At 39.8% G+C, this 20,330-nt stretch overlaps 1 protein-coding gene across 1 annotated transcript in view; it reads left to right on the forward strand.

Annotated features, from left to right (window-relative positions):
* Positions 1 to 20,330, forward strand: part of LOC137240605 (ankyrin-3-like) — an 83,992-nt gene that overhangs the window by 60,310 nt on the left and 3,352 nt on the right. The gene's annotated exons all lie outside the window — the stretch shown is intronic.

The following is a 20,330-nucleotide window of genomic DNA, read 5'->3' on the forward strand; positions in this document are numbered from 1 at the left end:
CAAACATAAAGTATCACGTTTTTGTCAACGTTTTCAACGTTAACGAAAGCTTTTCGTTTCGGTTAAGCGCCAAATACACGACACGAACATTTCCGCGAACATTCCCGTTATGTCATGTTTCTGCGACCTTTTCTGTCGTGTATGGTGGTGTTTGCCAGTTCGCGCAAATGTTCGCCAAAAATCAAAATATTTTAATTTTTGGCGAACATTTGCGCGAACTGTTCGTGCGTGTATGGCGAAATAGCTCATAATCGTAGTAATTTCTGAACGGAACAGACGTGCGCGGAAAAGTAAAATGGACAATAAAAAATTTCTGAGTGAATTTATTGAAATGTATAAATTTTTTTTACGCTTAATTGCCACAGCGAGCAATATTGCCGCAGCACAATTGTTGTACGTATTCATCGCTGTCTGAAAGAGAACTAATGTTCGGCCAAAAGTTCGTATGGTATGGCCAAAGCTGCGAACAAGATTGCGGAATGTTCGCGGAAATGTTCGTGTCGTGTATTTGGCGCTTTAAAAACGAGATACAATTTATCTTGATAATTTCTTTATCGATAATATTTCGAAGTATTTCAACGGAAACCGTGGAAATTTTTTGATAAACGATTAGCTTAATGTTAAGGTGCATCCCTGCTTTGCACACAGAGTATATTAACTTTGATTGGATAACGGTTGGTTGTACAGGTATAAAGGAATCGAGATAGATATAGACTTCCATATATCAAAATCATCAGTATCGAAAAAAAAAATTTTTGATTAAGCCATGTCCGTCCGTCCGACTGTCCGTCCGTCCGACTGTCCGTCTGTCCGTTAACACGATAACTTGAGTAAATTTTGAGGTATCTTGATGAAATTTGGTATGTAGGTTCCTGGGCACTCATCTCAGATCGCTATTTAAAATGAACGATATCGGACTATATCCACGCCTACTTTTTCGATATCGAATTATAATTCATTACCAAAGATGGATAAAGCGATGAAACTTGGTAGGTGGGTTGACTATATGATGCAGAATAGAAAATTAGTAAAAGTTTGGACAATGGGCGTGGCACCGCTTACTTTTAAAAGAAGGTAATTTAAAAGTTTTGCAAGCTGTAATTTGGCAGTCGTTGAAGATATGATGAAATTTGGCAGGAACGGTACTACTATTACTATATATGTGCTAAAAAAAAATTAGCAAAATCGGATGAAGAACACGCCCACTTTTAAAAACAAAATTTTTAAAAGTGAAATTTTAACAAAAAATTGAATATCTTTATAGAATATAAGTAAATTATGTCAACATTCAACTCCAGTAATGATATAAAATAAAAATAATAAATAAATGTATGGCGCGATAACCTCCGAAGAGATCTAAGACCGAGCTTCTCTTCCAATTTGCGTCGTGCTCCTCTCGATTTTCCCTACAAATTGGCCGGACGGGACCTACATGTTTTATGCCGACTCCGAACGGCATCTGCAAGGCAGATGAGTTTTCACTGAGAGCTTTTCATGGCAGAAATACACCCGGAGCGCTTGCCAAACACTGCCGAGGGGCGACCCCGCTTAGAAAAATTTTCTTCTAATTGAAAAACCTTATTTCTAAAATTTTGATGTTGCTTTGCCCGGGAGTTGAACCCAGGGCATACGGTGTGATAGGCGGAGCACGTACTCTTATCTGAACTCACTTTACAAAAAATGGCCGAAATCCGTCTATGACCAGTCCCACTTTTTCGATATCGAAAATTACGACAAATGAAAAAGATGCCATAATTCTATACCAAATATTAAAAAAGGGATGAAACATTGTAATTGGATTTGTTTATTGACTCAAAATATAACTTTAGAAAAAACTTTGTAAAATAGGTGTGACACCCACCATATTAAGTAGAAGAAAATGGAAAAGTTCTGCAGGGCGAAATCAAAAGCCCTTGGAATCTTGGCAGAAATAATATGCGTGGTATTACATATATAAATAAATTAGCGGTATCCGACAGATGATGTTCTGGGTCACCCTGGTCCACATTTTGGTCAATATCTCGAAAACGCCTTCACATATACAACTAAGGGCCACTCCCTTTTAACCCCCTCATTAGTACCTTTAATTTGATACCCATATCGTAAAAACACGTTATAGAGTCACCCCTGGTCACTTTTATGGCGATATCTCAAAAAGGCGTCGACCTATAGAACTAAGGCCCACTACCTTTTAAAATACTCATTAACGCCTTTCATTTGATTCCCATATCGTACAAGCACATTCTAGAGTCACCCCTGGTCCACCTTTATGGCGATATCCCGAAATGGCGTCCACCTATAGAACTATGGCCCACTCCCTTCCGTTTGATACCCATGTCATACAAACACATTCCAGGGTTACCCTAGGTTCATTTTCCTACATGGTGATTTTCCATTATTTTGTCTCCAAAGCTCTCAGCTGAGTATGTAATGTTCGGTTACACCTGAACTTAGCCTTCCTTATTTGTTTTATTTTGCTATTCGAGTAATAAGAAAAGGAATTCGAATAAATGGAAGCGAATAAACGAATAAAGAGTTCGAATAAATATTATTCGAATTACGAATACCTGGCGAATAAAAGAGTTTTTTATTATTCGCATAATTTTTATTCGAATAGTCCCACCCCAATTAGCACACGATAATGCCTTGGTTGATGTATTGTTATCTGATCCCTCAATAGCAGTTATCTTAAACGCTAAAAAACTTACTTCAGAAAACATAATCAGACCAATTCTAAATATTCTCGCGGATTTTTTTATTCCCGCGGAAAAATTCCTCCAATTCTTTTCTCCTAGGGAGAAGAATAATTGGGGAATAGGAATTTCGAATTTTCGAAGTCAGCTGTTCAATTGAAATTTCGTTGCGCATTTCTTATTTCATTTAAAAAATTGTAAGGTTTAATTATTGTTGCCAATTTGTTTGAAATTAAGAAATAATAAACAATGCACATTATTGCATTTCATGTGGTATTCACTGAAATGAGTAATGAATTGGTGCCACAGCAACATCAACAGAGGAACATAAGAAGAAGACCGGCGGGATAACAGAAATCCGCCGGAGTTGCCTGCATTCATTCTGCAAAGCAATTTTCTGGCGGCCAAGTCGAGTTGAGTTCCCCTTTCCCCATATGCCAAAATCTATTTAAGCCTTCTTAAAAAATCCTTGCCAAATTTCTGAATGGCTGCATCAAATATGCGAAGATCTCTTCCGTTGCTTATGATATACTTTTCGACTTAAAGAATATTGTGGTTGTTGTTGTTGTTGTATTATCAGTGAGAATATTGTGGTAGAATGTAAATACATATTTTAGCACAAATTTGTACAAATAAGTGTTTTTTCTTAAAATAACCAATTTCCTTTAACTATTTTGATGCATTCCCTTTAATTTAACTAGTGAAAAAACTCCTATGAAATGGCAGAGAAATCTCCCTCTCCCTCACATTCATAATACCTACTTTTCTCCCATAACCGGTTTCCTCTTTTTCGAACATTATTCAAAATAGGAGGAAAGGGAGAAGTGAAAAAACTCTCAAGGAATTTTTATTTAGAATACGAGGAATGGGAGAAGGGAAAAAACTCGCACGGAATTTTCGTTTAGAATTGGGCTGAATGAAAAGTAAGAAAAAAGTTGGCAAATTAGTGAGAGACGATGGATAGGTAAGAGTTTTACCTGTTACAGTATCTAAAGTGATTCGCATTTCCCTGGGGAGTTTGCATTCCTCTTCTGCAAGTTTTGGCTATTGTTCTTTGAGTCCGACGCCTGTTTGTGGAGTTCACTGAGGACGTGCTTGTGTTTTTTGGCTTCATACGACTGTTCTCATAATGCTTACGGAGGTGACTCCTAAAGCCTCTGGGTGGTGTTGGCCCATCAATCAGATGTCTGTTGCGATGCCCAGGTTTTGGGTATTTAAACCGCAATTTATCTGGGTGCTAATGGCATTTAGCGCGGTGGTTGTGCTATGAAGTTTTCTGAAGCCATGCTCATGGCAGGCTAGTTGCAAATTTTCTTTGAAATAGGGGAGCAAAATGGCTTCAAGTAAACCGTCTTTTCCTAGGCTTTTAAGCATCGGCATGGCTACGCCGTCTGCTGATGACAGGCTATTTGCCATGCTGATGACAGGCTAGTTGCAAATTTTCTTTGAAATAGGGGAGCAAAATGGCTTCAAGTAAACCGTCTTTTCCTAGGCTTTTAAGCATAACCGATGGCATCCTCAACCTTTTTGGCGGTGATGGTAATTGGGAACGCGCTGCAATTATGTTTATGTGTGCATCTGTTGGCCCTCTGTCTAACTTTGTCAACCGCAGAATGCATTATATACTGTCGGCAAAAAGCGCTCGCGCATTTTTTCGTATCCGGCAGCACTTTGTCGCCAAAGGCGATGGAAATTTTGCCATTGTGCATACACTGGTTCGATAGGGACTTTACGGTGGACCAAAGCTTACACACACCGGCAGAGAGATTACACCCACTTAGATGCTCCTCCCATTTCGCCCGCTTGTGTTCATCCACAAGCAATCTGATGCGTTTCTTATTTGGGGGTCGCCGGGATCGAGCTCTCTTATAAAGTCACGTTCTCTCGCTAAATTTGCGGCCTCCGCCGGAAAATGAGGCCGAATTTCAGGAATTCTTCGGCGGGAATAAAGCGAGCCGAGGCGGATTCAAATACCCCAGCGGGTTAGGGGGTCAGACTACCCGCCGTAGGCATGCCTGTCGTAAGAGGCGACTAAAATACCAGATTCAAGGGGCTGTGTAGCGCAACCCTTCCATGTTGCCAGCGCAATATATAGCTTCTCCAAACCCAATTGTCAACCTCACCTATCCGCGGCGAATCATGTTTCACTAACAAACGATGCTCTGGCGACCCCAAGCTCCTCATGGAACTTGGATGTGGGGAGGGAAGGGATGGCCTGAAGGTTTAATGTGGCCACATAAATCGTTCCCGAGATGGTCGGGCTAGCACCTTAATGATGCAGTGGTACCGGAGCGTAACCGGATCTGTATCCGGCAAAGGACCATCACATCGATAACACCCCCAAAGCCTTCGGTGAGCAACTTTATCGCTACAACAGCAACAACAACAGGCGGATTCAATGACCTTGCGGAAAGCACGCTCCCCTTGGCGAGCATCAGTCGGGATAGGAAGGGCAGCAAAGCGGCTGTCTGTAAAGGATTTGTACTCATTCCACTTTCCTTTTCTAAAGTTCATGAAAGTGTGTTTTTCGGTGACGAAGTCGGCGGTTCGCTCGAGCGAAATAAATATAGGCAGGTGGTCGGATGCCAATGTTACCATCGGCTGCCAGTTGACGCAGTTTACGGGACCTGCGCTCACGATTGATATATCTGGCGAACTGTGGCAGATTCCTATTATACGAATGGGGGGCTTCCCCTTTTATTGCGCAGAACGTCGTTTCTTCTATTTGACCCGCCAACATCTCACCCCTGCTGTACTCCTGCAAGTTTGAATGCCATAGATGGTGGTGGGCATTGAAATCGGCTAAAATAATACGATTGTTGCCAGTGAGTAAGGCACTGATATTAGGGCGGTATCCAGGGGGGCAACAGGGGGCAGGAGGGATGTATATGTTGATGATTTCTAGTTTTACATCGCCTGACCGGATAGATAAGACGTGACGTTCTAAGGCACTGCCCCTGCGGCCGATGTCGGGATCAAATATATGATATTGCACTGAGTGGTGCATGATAAACGCGAGACCGCCTCCATTTCCGCTCTCGCGATCTTTTCTGTGCACATTATACCCAGAAGAGGTCTGCAGAGCTGTGAGTTTAGTCTCTTGAATAGCAGCAATGAGGATGTTGTGCGGCTTCAAGAAATCGACTATCTCTGTGATCTTCCCAGTTAATCCATTACAGTTTAACTGCAGAATTCTGAAGCGCAACGGGGGGGGGGGGGGGGGGGGGGCGTCGTCACTCTGAGAGTAAGTGACTGGTGACTACGCCTGAGTTGTGAAAAGCTAGAATGCAATTGCTGTTGTGGCCCTGGGACTAGACGGCCCTGGGTAAGCATTGGTATTTGGGTTTGCGGCCTGGCAACATGTGCAATGAAGCCCGCCGGGAGTTGCCGTCGCGGAGACCAGAACATCTAGGAAAGTGGCACTGTTCAAGGCAGGAGCTGCATTGCGCGCGGATGTCGCAAACATATATATTCTGTGCTGGCAACGGTGAAAAAGGTGGTAGGGACTAAGAGTCTGTTTCCCTGACCTACACGATTGTTGCCGGAAAAGAGGACGGATGAAGACGGGGCGGCGGCTGATGGTCGGCATTGCTACCGACTCTATTACGGAGATTGAAGTTACGAGTGGGAGCGGACGTATGAGTTGGTGGCGCCGTAGTCCGCGAGCAGCAGCGCGTACTTGTTGTGGCTTGCTGAGCAGCAGAGCTGCTAGAAGGTAGTGGGGGCGCTAAGGTGTAGACTACGGGACGCCCTTGGGCATGAACAGAAAGAAGCCACAAAAGATTTATAAAAGTTAGGAAGACGTCGGGTTGGGATCAAGCCCAGAACAATCTGTCCGATGCAACCATCCCTTGCACGAGGCGCACTGACAAGAGTATGACCGTCCTAAAAGGATTATTTTCCGGCAAACGTAGCAAAATCATTTCACCAGGGTCAGGAGACGGACCCGGATTGGGTACGATACCTTCCCCGAGCAGGAGAGTATGGCGCAGTCCTGCTGCAAGGAGCTGCATGGAGGATGACAATTTGTGGGAGGGACACAACAAATTAAACTGGGTTACAGTGAAATGACAGTCCTTGGTCGGGAAAAATCCCGAGTCGCTTCGGTACATGGAACCGACTGCCTTGGGAAGCGATCGTGACGTGATCAATAATGATGGCTTTGGACATTGTTGAGGCGGGGGTGCTATTGGTTCACACGACTGCGTGTGATCTACTCGTTTTAGTGCTATATATGAATCGCTACAGTCTTGTGGCAATGTTGTATATAGTTGTGAGTGTGATTGTTCAAATTCGATGAATGCTGGTTTCATAAATATGTTTACGTTGTTGCGATTGATTTTTACAGTGAAGTGTTTAGAACGTCTGGATACAACAGGGTCTGGACCATCATATGTTGGTTGAAATGCTGCTTTTGTCTTGTCGTTACGTATGAACACATGCGTGGCTTCCGCAAGTTTGTTAAATATGTACATACGTTTTAGATTTATCATGGTTTGCGGTTTGAGCCGGGCGAACTTCGTACATTGCGTTGGTGAGTTCTCTAACAAATTCTGCTCGTGGACGAAAAGCACTGTTGTCGTTAAAGAATTGTCCAGGTAACCCAATGTTGTACCATAGACTAATTTCGCGGCTGTCGTTCCAATATCCGGTTTGAATGATGTACGCAGTCCTAGTAAAATTATCGGTAGTCGGTTGATTGGCGTTCATGGCAAGTTGCCGCTGTTTTCAGAGAACGGTGCCAACGGTTGATGATATCATTTGCTTGTGGGTTGTTGTTGTAGCGATAAGGCTGCTCCCCGAAGGCTTTGGGGAGTGTTATCGATGTAATGGTCCTTTGCCGGATACAGATACGGTACGCTCCGGTACCATAACACTATTAAGGTGCTAGCCCGACCATCTCGGGAACGATTTACGTGGCCACATTATACCTTCAGGCCATTCCCTCCCTCCCCACCCCCAAGTTCCACGAGGAGCTTTGGGTCGCCAGAGCCTCGTCTGTTAGTGAAACAGGATTCGCCGCGGATAGGTGAGGTTGACAATTGGGTTTGGAGAAGCTATATATTGCGCTGGCAACCTGAAGGGTTGCGCTACACAGCCCCTGGAATCTGGTATTTTAGTCGCCTCTTACGACAGGCATACCTTGTGGGTGATATGCTGTTGTGGGCAGATGTGTTATCCCCAACATGCGAGACAGTTCGTTGAACAGCTGTGATTCGAACTGTCTTCCTTGATCGGTTGTGATGCGTGCTGGTATACCGAACCAAACTGCAGCTGACTTTCTGGCGACTGTTTCTGCTGATATATCTCTCAGTGGCACCGCTTCTGGCCAACGCGTGTATCGATCGATGTTTGTAAGGCAGTGGGAGTGGTCCGATGAGGTGAATATTTATGTGTTCGAATCTGCGTGATGGCAATGAATATTGTTGTAGTGTTGAGTGAAAGTGTCTGCTGACCTTAGCTCTTTGGCAGCTTAGACAGCGTTGTACTTCTTTAGCGATGTCTTTACCCATATTCGGCCATACGAAACGAGCTTTGATAAGTTTGGTGGTTGCGCGCACACCGCAATGTGAGATGCTGTGTATTTTCTTTATGACGTTTTTCCGATGCGCTTGCGGTATATATGTTCGAACTTCTGATTTGTGGCTCGTATTGGGTATGCGAAATTTTTTTAGCTGCAGAGGAGTGTCACCTTCGATGAGTTTTTTCAGCTCAGTGCATTTATTTTGGTCTTCGTCAATTCGGTCGTAGTCGATGCTAGTTGACTCGAGCGCTTCGATGCGTGAAAGGGTATCAGCCGTGTTGTTTTCAACGCCGGCAACGTGTATAATGTTCGTCGTAAACTGGCTGATAAAGTCCAGCTGGTGCTAATGCTTTGTCGCACTTTTGCTTAAAGGCGTATATCAGCGGTTTGTGATTTGTGCGGACCTCGTGTGGTCTACCTTCTAGCATGTCCCGAAAGTGTTTGATAGCCAGTTATACTGCGAGCAGTTCGCGGTCGTACGTACTATATCTTTGTTGCGTTTCCGTGAGTTTGAGGCTGAAGAATGTTAGAGGTTGCAACTCGTCATTAAAAATTTGGTGAAGAGCTGTACCGATGGCCGTGTCGCTTGCGTCCGTACTGAGCGATATTTGCGCGTTAGATGCTGGGTGGACTACTGCATTTGCCAATGCTTGCTTACATTACATTGCGTTAAAGTGGTGAGTTGTATCGTCAGTCCATTCAATTCGAGTTTTGTCGTTCTTTTTGTTGCTGGGAATTAGTTTTAAGAGTGGTATTTGGTGATGAACTGCGTTTGCAAAAAACGACGATAAAAGTTTATTGTTTATTGCTTATTTATCATTGCCAGGAACCGACGCAACTCTTGGCGGCTTCGGGCAAGGGAAAGTTGTTGATCGCCTGCACTTTCTCGTGTAGCGGTTTGACGCCGTGCGTCGTGACCGTATGACCGAGGAACTCAATTTGTGTCTGTGCAAACTTACATTTTCTGTCTAATGGTGAGATGGAACTTCCGTAAGCCTTCGAAGACCTGTCTGAAGTGAAGGTTGTGCTGTTCGATGCCATCGGAGGCTACAAAAACGTGTCGATATACACAAACACGAAATCGAGCCCTCGGAACACTGCGTGCATAAACCTTTGAAAGGTTTGCGTAGCATTACATAACACAAATGTCATATGTGTGAATTCGAACAGTCCAAACGGCGTGGTTATTGTCGTATTGTGGATGTCGCTGGGTTCGATAGGTATTTGATGGTAAGCTCGATTGAGATCAATTTTTCTGAACGTGTCTTTTTTGTAAAGAAAGTGTGTAAAATCCTGTATATGCGGTAGCGAGTATAGGTCCGGTACCGCCTGAGCATTAAGAGGACCTTCACAGGGGACCTTTTGTTTCGATGCGTCACCCCAGTCTGTATCGGCGACGGCGAAATGGCGTTAGGATCGGTAATTTGACAAGCGCATTAAATTTCCAACCTCTGTGGAATCACACGAACTTTTCGTTGTCAAATGCCTGGTTGATATTGCACTTTGGTCATAAGTGTAGTATTGCTGATGACAATAATTAAATTAATTTGGCGAAGAAAGTCGGCACCGATGATTGCGTATTTTGTATGGGCTATAACAAAATCCCAAGTGAATTTGCGTTGGAAGCCTAGGTCTAGTGTACGTCGTAATAGACCGTAGGTTTTTATGACCGTGCCATTTGCAGCAAAAAGTGGTTTCCCTTTCTTGTTTGACAATCGACAAGCGCGAGTTAATGGAATAACGGATACTTCGGCCCCGTGTCGATCAAAAAATGTTGGTTCGAAATTTTATCTATGGTAGAAAAACGTTTAGATTGAGTGAATTCGAGAAATTTTACCTCGAGTTCGCATTGTGATTGTTTGCTCGATGACGTTTTACTGCCGGAACTGTCAAGCATCATTGTTACGGCGGCTTTCAGTTTTTTGACTTGTCCGCTTTCTTTACTGGAAAATCACATGGGCTTCTGCATTTGTGAGCCTGGGTGCCTTACTCTCGGTGGTACCAGCATGTGGGCGGCTGGTCTACGTTGGAGCTGCGGTGCGGAGTGCCTGCACGTTTAACGTTATTTTGAGAACGTTCTCGTTGACGGCTGCGATTTTGAGACATTAGCTGACTTAACTTGGCATTGATTTTTTCGAGAGCGGAATTTTGCTTGTCCATTCTTTTTCCATGGCGCTGACTGTTGGCCCTTGTGATGATGCTGTTGCGTTTGAATCGCGGTTGAGCGCGTCGAGTAATGCGTCAGCCGCAATGGCTAGTTGATGTAAAGGGGTGCTCGGTTGGGCCTGCATCATACCAGCAATAACAGCCCGAGCAGATTCGGGTAACTGTTTGAGCCAGTACTGCTGTATAACGGATTCGTCTTTGGTAGCGTTTGTGCACTGCATCTGGCTTAGCAAATGGCTCGGCTTTCCGTCGCCTAACTGTATGCCTGTGAGCTTGTCTAATAGAGGTTTACGCCGATCACTTTATCGGCGGCGCAGGCTCTATTATATACCGGCGGCGGCGGCGTGGGCGGCGCGCCAGAATACGCCGGTGTTCTGACTTTAAAAATCTTGATTTTTCAATTTAAAAAAATAATATTTAGGAAAGTTTTTGGGTAAAAGTCTAGTTGAGGGGTCCACTGATAATACGCTACCAGAAATATCGAGAGGGGTGTCAAAAGACGACGCGTATTGACCTCGACAACAATAATCCGAAGGCGGAAAAGAAAAATTGTATCTCTGTTCGGAGATATTTGCAGTTGAAGTTGGCGATTTTCATGTGGTTGTTGTAATGTTGGGGTACCCACAAAAAAATTGTGAACAGAAGTGTTTTGCGCGGATATAGTTTTGGTCTCCAAACCGGTACCCACCCAGGGTAATTTTTTATAAGCGCGGCCGAAGGAGTTCTGCACAAAAATACTACGGATCCCGCCCCGGTTTCGGAGGGACCCGTGGGTAATTTTTCGGGTTTTCGTTAATATCTCTTGAACGAGTCGTTTGACACCTCTCTCGATATTTTTGGTAGCTTATTAGCAGCTTTTGTTTGTATGTATTTAAGGAAATCAACGTTTTGGCCATTTCGGAAAGATCCGGGGTTTTTGCCTCAAAATCTCACAGATCGGTTTAAAATTTTCAGGAGTAGCTCGAACCTAACTCCGGTCTTTGGAATTGGTACTGCTGCGTTTGCTGGAAAGAAATAGAGATACGTAAAATGGTCACACTTTTGTCTGTATAGCTCGTGCAAAGCGTAGTTTGAGCTGGGGTTAACTCCTACCATTCTTCGCGAACACAATTTCTTTAAATCATGTGCGAACAGTAGTAATCCCAACCACCAGTCGCTACCACGCCTCCTGACCCTCATACCATATGCCAGCACAGAAGCTATAGGACTGCGAATTCGAACTCATACCTTCGTCGACGTCACTTTCCTAGAAGCTCTAGGTGTAGCTCCGAAGACTTTCTAACGGATGTTTTTGTCGCGCTATGCCGCCGAGCTACACCAGAGAAACACCTCGAAACGGTAGGGAGTGACTATTCGGCTAAGGATGCCGTCCTCGAAATCATAAGTAGTCTAAGTGGATGTCATTGCGTAACTCATGGGTGAAAATCGTATAACCCTCGGCGCTTCTACATAATTAAAATGTTACAAGGACCCTGGACACAATTTTTAAAATGTAGACCAAATTTTGCAGACGTTTGTTTTCACAACATTGATTTCAATAGTCTTCGTTAAATCAAAACGATATTTTAGAATGAAAGTCGACAGATTTTAAGTTGAAAGATCTTAACTGTTGTTTTCCGGCCTTTGATATAAGAGCTCATTATGGATAACCGCGTAGCTTCAGTTTTCAGACTAGTTCGTCTGTCCACTACGTTAGGGTAGTAGCTCACGCGGTCATTAGTTCGACTGTCTTGGGAAAGCTTCACCACTTTCAGTGTTCTTGCGAAGGACAAAGCCTCACCTGGTAAATATATGTGCCTACGTATTCACATTTGTAAAAGTAGCCGTAACGTTTAGGTGTTATTTAAAGGTTGATAGGCTATAATCAATGTGATTCACTCCAAGGGACTATTTTTGGATAGGGCCGCCAACTTTAGAAAATGTCAAACCGGGAGACTTGGGTGTTGAATGATGAAGTGTGAAAATCAAAATTAACATTTCAGACGCTATTGTATAGTTTCGTATATAAACAAAAGATGTTTGAATGTAAGCCCAAGTATTTTTCAAACCCTTCTCTTACGTATATATATGCTCAATATGGTAGGAGGTAAGAAACATTTCAAAGGAGTGTTTATGCCCCTAGAACCTACTAAAGGATTTTGCATCACTGATTTCGCTCATTCTTTCAGCCAATCGCAATATAAAATTCTTTAAAAAATCGGCTCGTTTTTTGGGTAACTTGCTTTTTCTTAACAACTTGAGGACAATTTGAAAACATGTTCGCCTTGGGTCATTTTATTTGAATTAATTTTTCATTATTAATTTTTTGAAAAAATATGCAAAGTGAGCATATAAATTTATTATATAACTTTTCTTTTAGTGTTTTGTTTTAATAACTTGGTGAATTGGGTGATGCAAAGTCATTGTTAAGCTAACACCGACAGCACCTGTTTTTATACTCAGTTGAGCAGAGCTCACAGAGTTTATTAACTTTGATTGGATAACGGTTGGTTGTACAGGTATAAAGGAATCGAGATAGATATAGACTTCCATATATCAAAATCATCAGTATCGAAAAAAAATTTGATTGAGCCATGTCCGTCCGTCCGTCCGTTAACACGATAACTTGAGTAAATTTTGATGAAATTTGGTATGTAGGTTCCTGGGCACTCATCTCAGGTCGCTATTTAAAATGAACGATATCGGACTATAACCACACCCACTTTTTCGATATCGAAAATTTCGAAAAATCGAAAAAGTGTGATAATTCATTACCAAAGACGGCTAAAGCGATGAAACTTGGCAGGTGAGTTGAACTTATGACGCAGAATATAAAATTAGTAAAATTTTGGACAATGGGCGTGGCAACGCCCACTTTTAAAAGAAGGTAATTAGAAGTTTTGCAAGCTGTAATTTGGCAGCCGTTGAAGATATCATAATGAAATTTGGCAGGAACGTTACTCCTATTACTATATATATGCTTAATAAAAATTAGCAAAATCGGAGAACGACCACGCCCACTTTAAAAAACAATTTTTTTTAAAGTCAAAATTTAAAAAAAAAAGTTAATATCTTTACAGTATATAAGTAAATTATGTCAACATTCCACTCCAGTAATGATATGGTGCAACAAAATACAAAAATAAAAGAAAATTTCAAAATGGGCGTGGCTCCGCCCTTTTTCATTTAATTTGTCTAGGATACTTTTAATGCCATAAGTCGAACAAAAATTTACCAATCCTTTTGAAATTTGGTAGGGGCTTAGATTATAGGACGGTAACTGTTTTCTGTGAAAAAGAGCGAAATCGGTTGAAGCCACGCCCAGTTTTTATACACAGTCGACCGTCTGTCCTTCCGCTCGGCCGTTAACACGATAACTTGACCAAAAATCGATATATCTTTACTAAACTTAATTCACGCACTTATCTGAACTCACTTTGTATTCGTATAAAAAATGGCCGAAATCCGACTATGACCACGCCCACTTTTTCGATATCGAAAATTACGAAAAATTAAAAAAATGCCATAATCCTATACCAAATACGAAAAAAGGGATGAAACATGGTAATTGGATTGGTTTATTGACGCAAAATATAACTTTAGAAAAAAACTTTGTAAAATGGGTGTGACACCTACCATATTAAGTAGAAGAAAATGAAAAAGTTCTGCAGGGCGAAATCAAAAGCCCTTGGAATCTTGGCAGGAATACTGTTCGTGGTATTACATATATAAATAAATTAGAGGTAGCCGACAGATGATCTGGGTCACCCTGTTCCACATTTTGGTCGATATCTCGAAAACGTCTTCACATATACAACTAAGGGCCACTCCCTTTTAAAACCCTCATTAATACCTTTAATTTGATACTCATATCGTACAAACACATTATAGAGTCACCCCTGGTCCACCTTTATGGCGATATCTCGAAAAGACGTCCACCTATAGAACTAAGGCCCACTCCCTTTTAGAATACTCATTAATACCTTTTATTTGATGCCCATATCGTACAAACAAATTCTAGAGTCCCCCTAGTCCACCTTTATGGCGATATCTCGAAAAGGCGTCCACCTATAGAACTAAGGCCCACTCCCTTTTAAAATACTCATTAAGACCTTTCATTTGATACCCATATCGTACAAACAAATTCTAGAGTCGCCCCTGGTCCACCTTTATGGCGATATCTCGAAAAGGCGTCCACCTATAGAACTAAGGCCCACGCCCTTTTAAAATACTCATTAACACCTTTCGTTTGATACCCATATTGTACAAACGCATTCTAGAGTCACCCCTGGTCCACCTTTATGGCGATATTTCGAAAAGGCGTCCACCTATAGAACTAAAGCCCTCTCCTCTTTAAAATACTCATTAACAACTTTCATTTGATACCCATATCGTACAAACAAATTCTAGAGTCACCCCTGGTCCACCTTTATGGCGATATCTCGAAAAGGCGTCCACCTATAGAACTAAGGCCCACTCCCTTTTAAAATACTCATTATCACCTTTCGTTTGATACTCACGTCATAAAAACACATTCCAGGGTTACCCTAGGTTAATTTTCCTACATGGTGATTTTCCCTCATTTTGTCTCCATAGCAACTGAGTATGTAATGTTCGGTTACACCCGAACTTAGCCTTCCTTACTTGTTTTAAATAACTTTTGAACAGTTAGAAAGAGTTAAATTTCGCAATTAGTTTCTTATAACTGGTAGTGATGCGCATCCGTTGATACCACTTTCAACCATATCCGACCAATTTTCGACATGAACAATAAATGGCCTAAACAGTCTTAAACGAGTAGAAAATATAATAACGCACCGGACGCCGCCGCCGCCACGCCGATATTTTTGACATTCGGCGGCGGCGGCGGCGTTTATCGGCGGCGTATATCTCTATTGTCTAGACGAGCCGTGGCTGAGTCGCTGAATTTGTCGATGATGGCATTTTTTAATGTAGTGTACGGTGTCGTATTTGAAGGATTGCGAACTAGCTCAAAAACTCGTCGAGAATATAGTCATCAGCATGGGCGATAATGATTATCCTTTTCTTTACGAACACCAAATCCGTGCAATTCAAACCATGCGTCTACTTTTGTAAACTATGACTCAATATTACATTTTTAGTTCAGGAGGGGAAAGGTAATTTTCCAAAAACTGCATTGATTTGCGGTATGCCGCTGTCGACGCCTGCGTTTGCATTAGCAGTAGCATTATTGTCTTTGTTTGCGGGATCGTCGCTGATCTTATGGCTATCGTTCAAGTTGTCGCTACCGGGCATCGTATGCCGTTATTTTTATGCGCCGTTGCTGATTTTATGGTTTTTACACCGGACGATATTCGTTGATTTTTGGTGGCGTGATGTTTCTACAGCGGCGGCCACCGTGGTGTGATGGTAGCGTGCTCCGCCTACAACATCGTAAGCCCTGGGTTCACACCCCGGGCAAACCAACATCAAAATTTTAGAAATAAGGTTTTTCAATTAGAAGAAAATTTTTCTAAGCGGGTCGCCCCTCGGCAGTGTTTGGCAAGCGCTCCGGGTGTATTTCTGCCATGAAAAGCTCTCAGTGAAAACTCATCTGCCTTGCAGATGCCGTTCGGAGTCGGCATAAAACATGTAGGTCCCGTCCGTCCAATTTGTAGGGAAAATCAAGAGGAGCACGACGCAAATTGGAAGAGAAGCTCGGCCTTAGATCTCTTCGGAGGTTATCGCGCCTTACATTTATTTTTTTTATTTTTTATGTTTCTACAGTACCCGATTTAAAATTTTAATCAATTTAAATTTTAATACGATTTACTGCGATTAGGTACGTGGTTTGAGGTGTAAAAGGCACCCATTGTAAAGGTAAAGTAAAACTGTACAATGAAAGACACCCACTCAGCATTTAGGTGATTAAATTTTGAATTTCCCTACATATCAATACAATTTGATTACTATTTCTTACTAAATAATGAGTTATCATACAATTGAACAAAAGAAAAATCAAATATGAATACTTTCAACTAATATAGTTTTTCAATCACATTTTGGAATCATATTTAAATCAAGTGTGTTTACTTTAGGTGATACAAAATTTTACTTTTCATTGAAGATCTTATTTTTTCACATACACACATTTTTTCAATCATGAAGTTCAGAAAAAATATACATATTAAAATTTTATTCTTCAAGACATGAAATAATGTAAATACTGCTCGCAATCGAAGATGTCCCGAACCATTTCTCCACCTTCGGCTTCCCAGAAAATACAGGTCCAACCATTAGACAATACAAAGGTTGTGAACTATTTGAACCCCAAGTAAGTGAAATTCTCTTGACATATGTACCTGGATATGTCTTCAACATCCCATAACGTATCGTATTTTAAGATGTTGACGATCAAAGCTGATGCTAGATGTTGTATTCGCAGGTGTATGTATATCGGTCAAGTTTGTTTGCGAATTACCTCTGGTTCAAATAGCTCACTTCCGCATGCTTTCTTCCCCTGATAAAATAAGATTATCATGTAGTATCTTATTTTGTATGAGATATGAAGAATAAATGCATGATAATCGTATTCGAAAATCATTGAAAAATCTCAACCAAAACGATTGAAATATGTTCACGAATATGATCAGAAAATCACTGTGAAAATCAGTCAAATATTACTCTAAATAAATTAAATTTAAATTTTACAATGATATCAATTATGAATAAAAAGCGTTTCGAAATATGAATAATAAATGATTATTCAAGAATAATTACATTTAAGGTACATTTTTCTCCCGACGATACATTAATTTTCTAATACAAAATACTTTTAAATTTGATCGTTTTTAATTATCTTGGGGTATGATATTTGAATATTTTTTTTATCAAAATTTAAAAAAAAATGCTGACGTTTTGTCGCGAGATTTGCTACAGTATCACCATTTTTACCGCGGCGTCACCAATGTAGTTTTTACTGTGATCAACCCCGTTTATTTTAAGTAAAACTTTAATAAATATAACTTTTATGTAACACAGAAAAACTATCCCAGCCAGCATTTTTTTTGAAAATTTTGATCAAAAAATATTGAAATATCATACCCTAAGATGATTAAGAACGTTCAAATTTAAAAGCATTTTCTCTTCGAAAATTAATGTATCGTCGGGAGAAAAATGTACCTTAAATGTGATTATTCTTCAGTAATCATTTATGATTCCTATTTCGAAACGCTTTTTATTCATATTTGATACCATTGTAAAATTGAGCTTTAATTGTTTTAGAGTAATCTTTGACTGCCTTTAACAGTCATTTTCTGATCATATTCGTGAACATATTTCGGTCGTTTCGGTTGAGATTTCTGAATTATTTATGAATGCGATTATGATGCATTTATTCTTCATATCTTGTTCAAAATAAGATACTACATAATAATCTTATTTCATCAGGTGAAGAAAGCATGCGGAAGTGAGCTTTTTGAACCACTCGCAAACAAACTTGACCGATATACACCTGCGACTACAACATCCAACATCAGCTGTGATCGTCAATATCTTAAAATAAGATACGGTACGGGTTGTTGAAGACATATCCAGGTATATATCTATGTATATCAAGAGAGTTTCACTTACCTCAAATAGCTCACAACCTTTGTATTGTCCAACTATTATGTATTTTCTGGGAAGCCGAAGGTGAAGAAATAGTTGGGGAAATCTTCGGTCGAGCAGCATTTGCATTATATTGTCTTGAAGAATATCTTTATAATAACCCACTCAGCGTTTAGATGATTAAATTTTGAATTTACCTGCATATCAATACAATTTGATTACTCTTTCTGACTAAATAATGAGTTGTCATACAATTGAACAAAAGAAATAATCAAATATGAATACTTTTTATGATCAAAAACTGGAAATCATTTTTCGATCACTTTTTGGAATCATTTTTGAAGTCATTTGATGATTAAGTTTTTATATTTCTTAATAAACAACAAAAGGAATATGCTTACATTTGATGATCAAAAACTGAATATGGTGTTACTTTAGGTGATCAAAAATTTATAATCATTTTTAATTCAGCTTTCTGAATCTTTTATGAATGTATTTGTTGACTGAATAATGAATTTTATACTTGTTAACTTTTCGTTGAAGATCTTATTTTTTTCACATACACACATTTTTTCAATTATGAAGCTCAGAAAAAATATATAAAATGTTTATTATTTATACAATTATACAACGTCTTCAAGACAAGAAATAATGTAAATGCTGCTCGTGACCGAAGATTTCCCCAACCATTTGTCCACCTTCGGCTTCCCCGAAAATACATAATAGTTGGACAATACAATGGTGAGCTATTTGAACCTCAGGTAAGTGAAACTCTCGTGAAATGTTGAAAATGTCTTCAACATCCCGTACCGTATCTTGTTTTAAGATATTGACGATCATAGATGATGTTGAATGTTGTAGTCGCAGGTGTATATCAGTCGTTTATTTGCGAGTGACCTGTGCTTCAAATAGCTCACTTCCGCATGCTTTATTCCGGTGATGAAATAAGGTTATTATGTATTATCTTATTTTGAATGAGATATGAAGAATAAATGCATCATAATCGCATTCAAAAATGGTTCAAAAATCTCAACCAAAACGATTGAAATATGTTCACGAATATGATCAAAAAATGACTGTGAAAAGCAGTCAAATATTACTCTAAAACAATTAAAGTTCATTTCACAATGATATCAATTATGAATAAAAAGCCTTTCGAAATATGAATCATAAATGATTATTCAAGAATAATCATATTTATGGTACATTTTTGTCCCGACGATACAGTTATTTTCGAACAGAAAATGCTTTTAAATTTGAACGTTTTTAATCATCTTGGGGTATGATGTTTAAATATTTTTTGATCAAAATTTTCAAAAAATGCTGGCTGGGAAAATGTTTATATATGTACATATTTTTTCTGAACTTCATGATTGAAAAAATGTGTGCATATGAAAAAATAAGATTTTTTATGAAAAGTAAAATTTTAACAAGTATAAAATTCATTATTCAGTCAACAAATATAGTCAGAAAAGATTCAGAAAGCTGAATTAAAAATGCTTATAAATTTTTGATCGCCTAAAATAAACACATTTGTACTTATATTTAAGAATTCATGAGCTTAACACCGGCTTATAATAATTGAATTTTAATTATTATGTTTTTCTAAGAGAAACTGAAAAGAAAGAAACATTTACTGGCATATTGCGATGGACCCATTTCGAAAACCGCCAACGTAATCATCATCAGGCAATTTTGTAATGTTATCAAAGGTTTCACCGGGATTCGAACCGTGAATCACATGGTGAAACTGCAGTAGCCTTTAACCACTAGGCCATCCTGCTGGCATTTGTTTTCCTGCTTAATTCAGTTTTTCTCATTTCTACACTAACAACACAATTGAGACATTTTGTCTCTATATTAATTTGTGTGCCATGTAGATTTGTTTTTGCAAAGTTCTTCGCCGTTGCGAATGAGAAGCTTTGTAAACTCGGGCTCAGTTGTACATATTTATGTATGTTTGTTTATTTGTTTGATAACATTACAAAATTGCCTGCTGATGATTAATCGTTGGCGGTTTTCGAAATGGGTCCATCGCAATATGCCAGTAAATGTTTCTTTCTTTTCAGTTTCTCTTAGAAAAACATAATAATTGAAATTCAATTATTATAAGCCGGTGTTAAGCTCATGAATTCTTAAATATAAGTATAAACTGAACACACCATTAAACAAACATATGTACGTAAACACATTTCATCAAATATTATTCCAAAATGTGATTGAAAAACTATGTACAGTTTTTGATCATCAGAGGTAAGCATATTTAATTATTTTTTTTTGTTGGTTTTTATGAAATATTAAAATTTAATCATGAAAGGACTTCAAAAATGATTCCAAAAAGTGATTGAAAAATGCTTTTCAGTTTTGATCGTCAAAAGTATTCATATTTGATTATTTCT

Source organism: Eurosta solidaginis, chromosome 2 (assembly GCF_040869045.1).
Source record: "Eurosta solidaginis isolate ZX-2024a chromosome 2, ASM4086904v1, whole genome shotgun sequence".
NCBI lineage: Eukaryota > Metazoa > Arthropoda > Insecta > Diptera > Tephritidae > Eurosta > Eurosta solidaginis.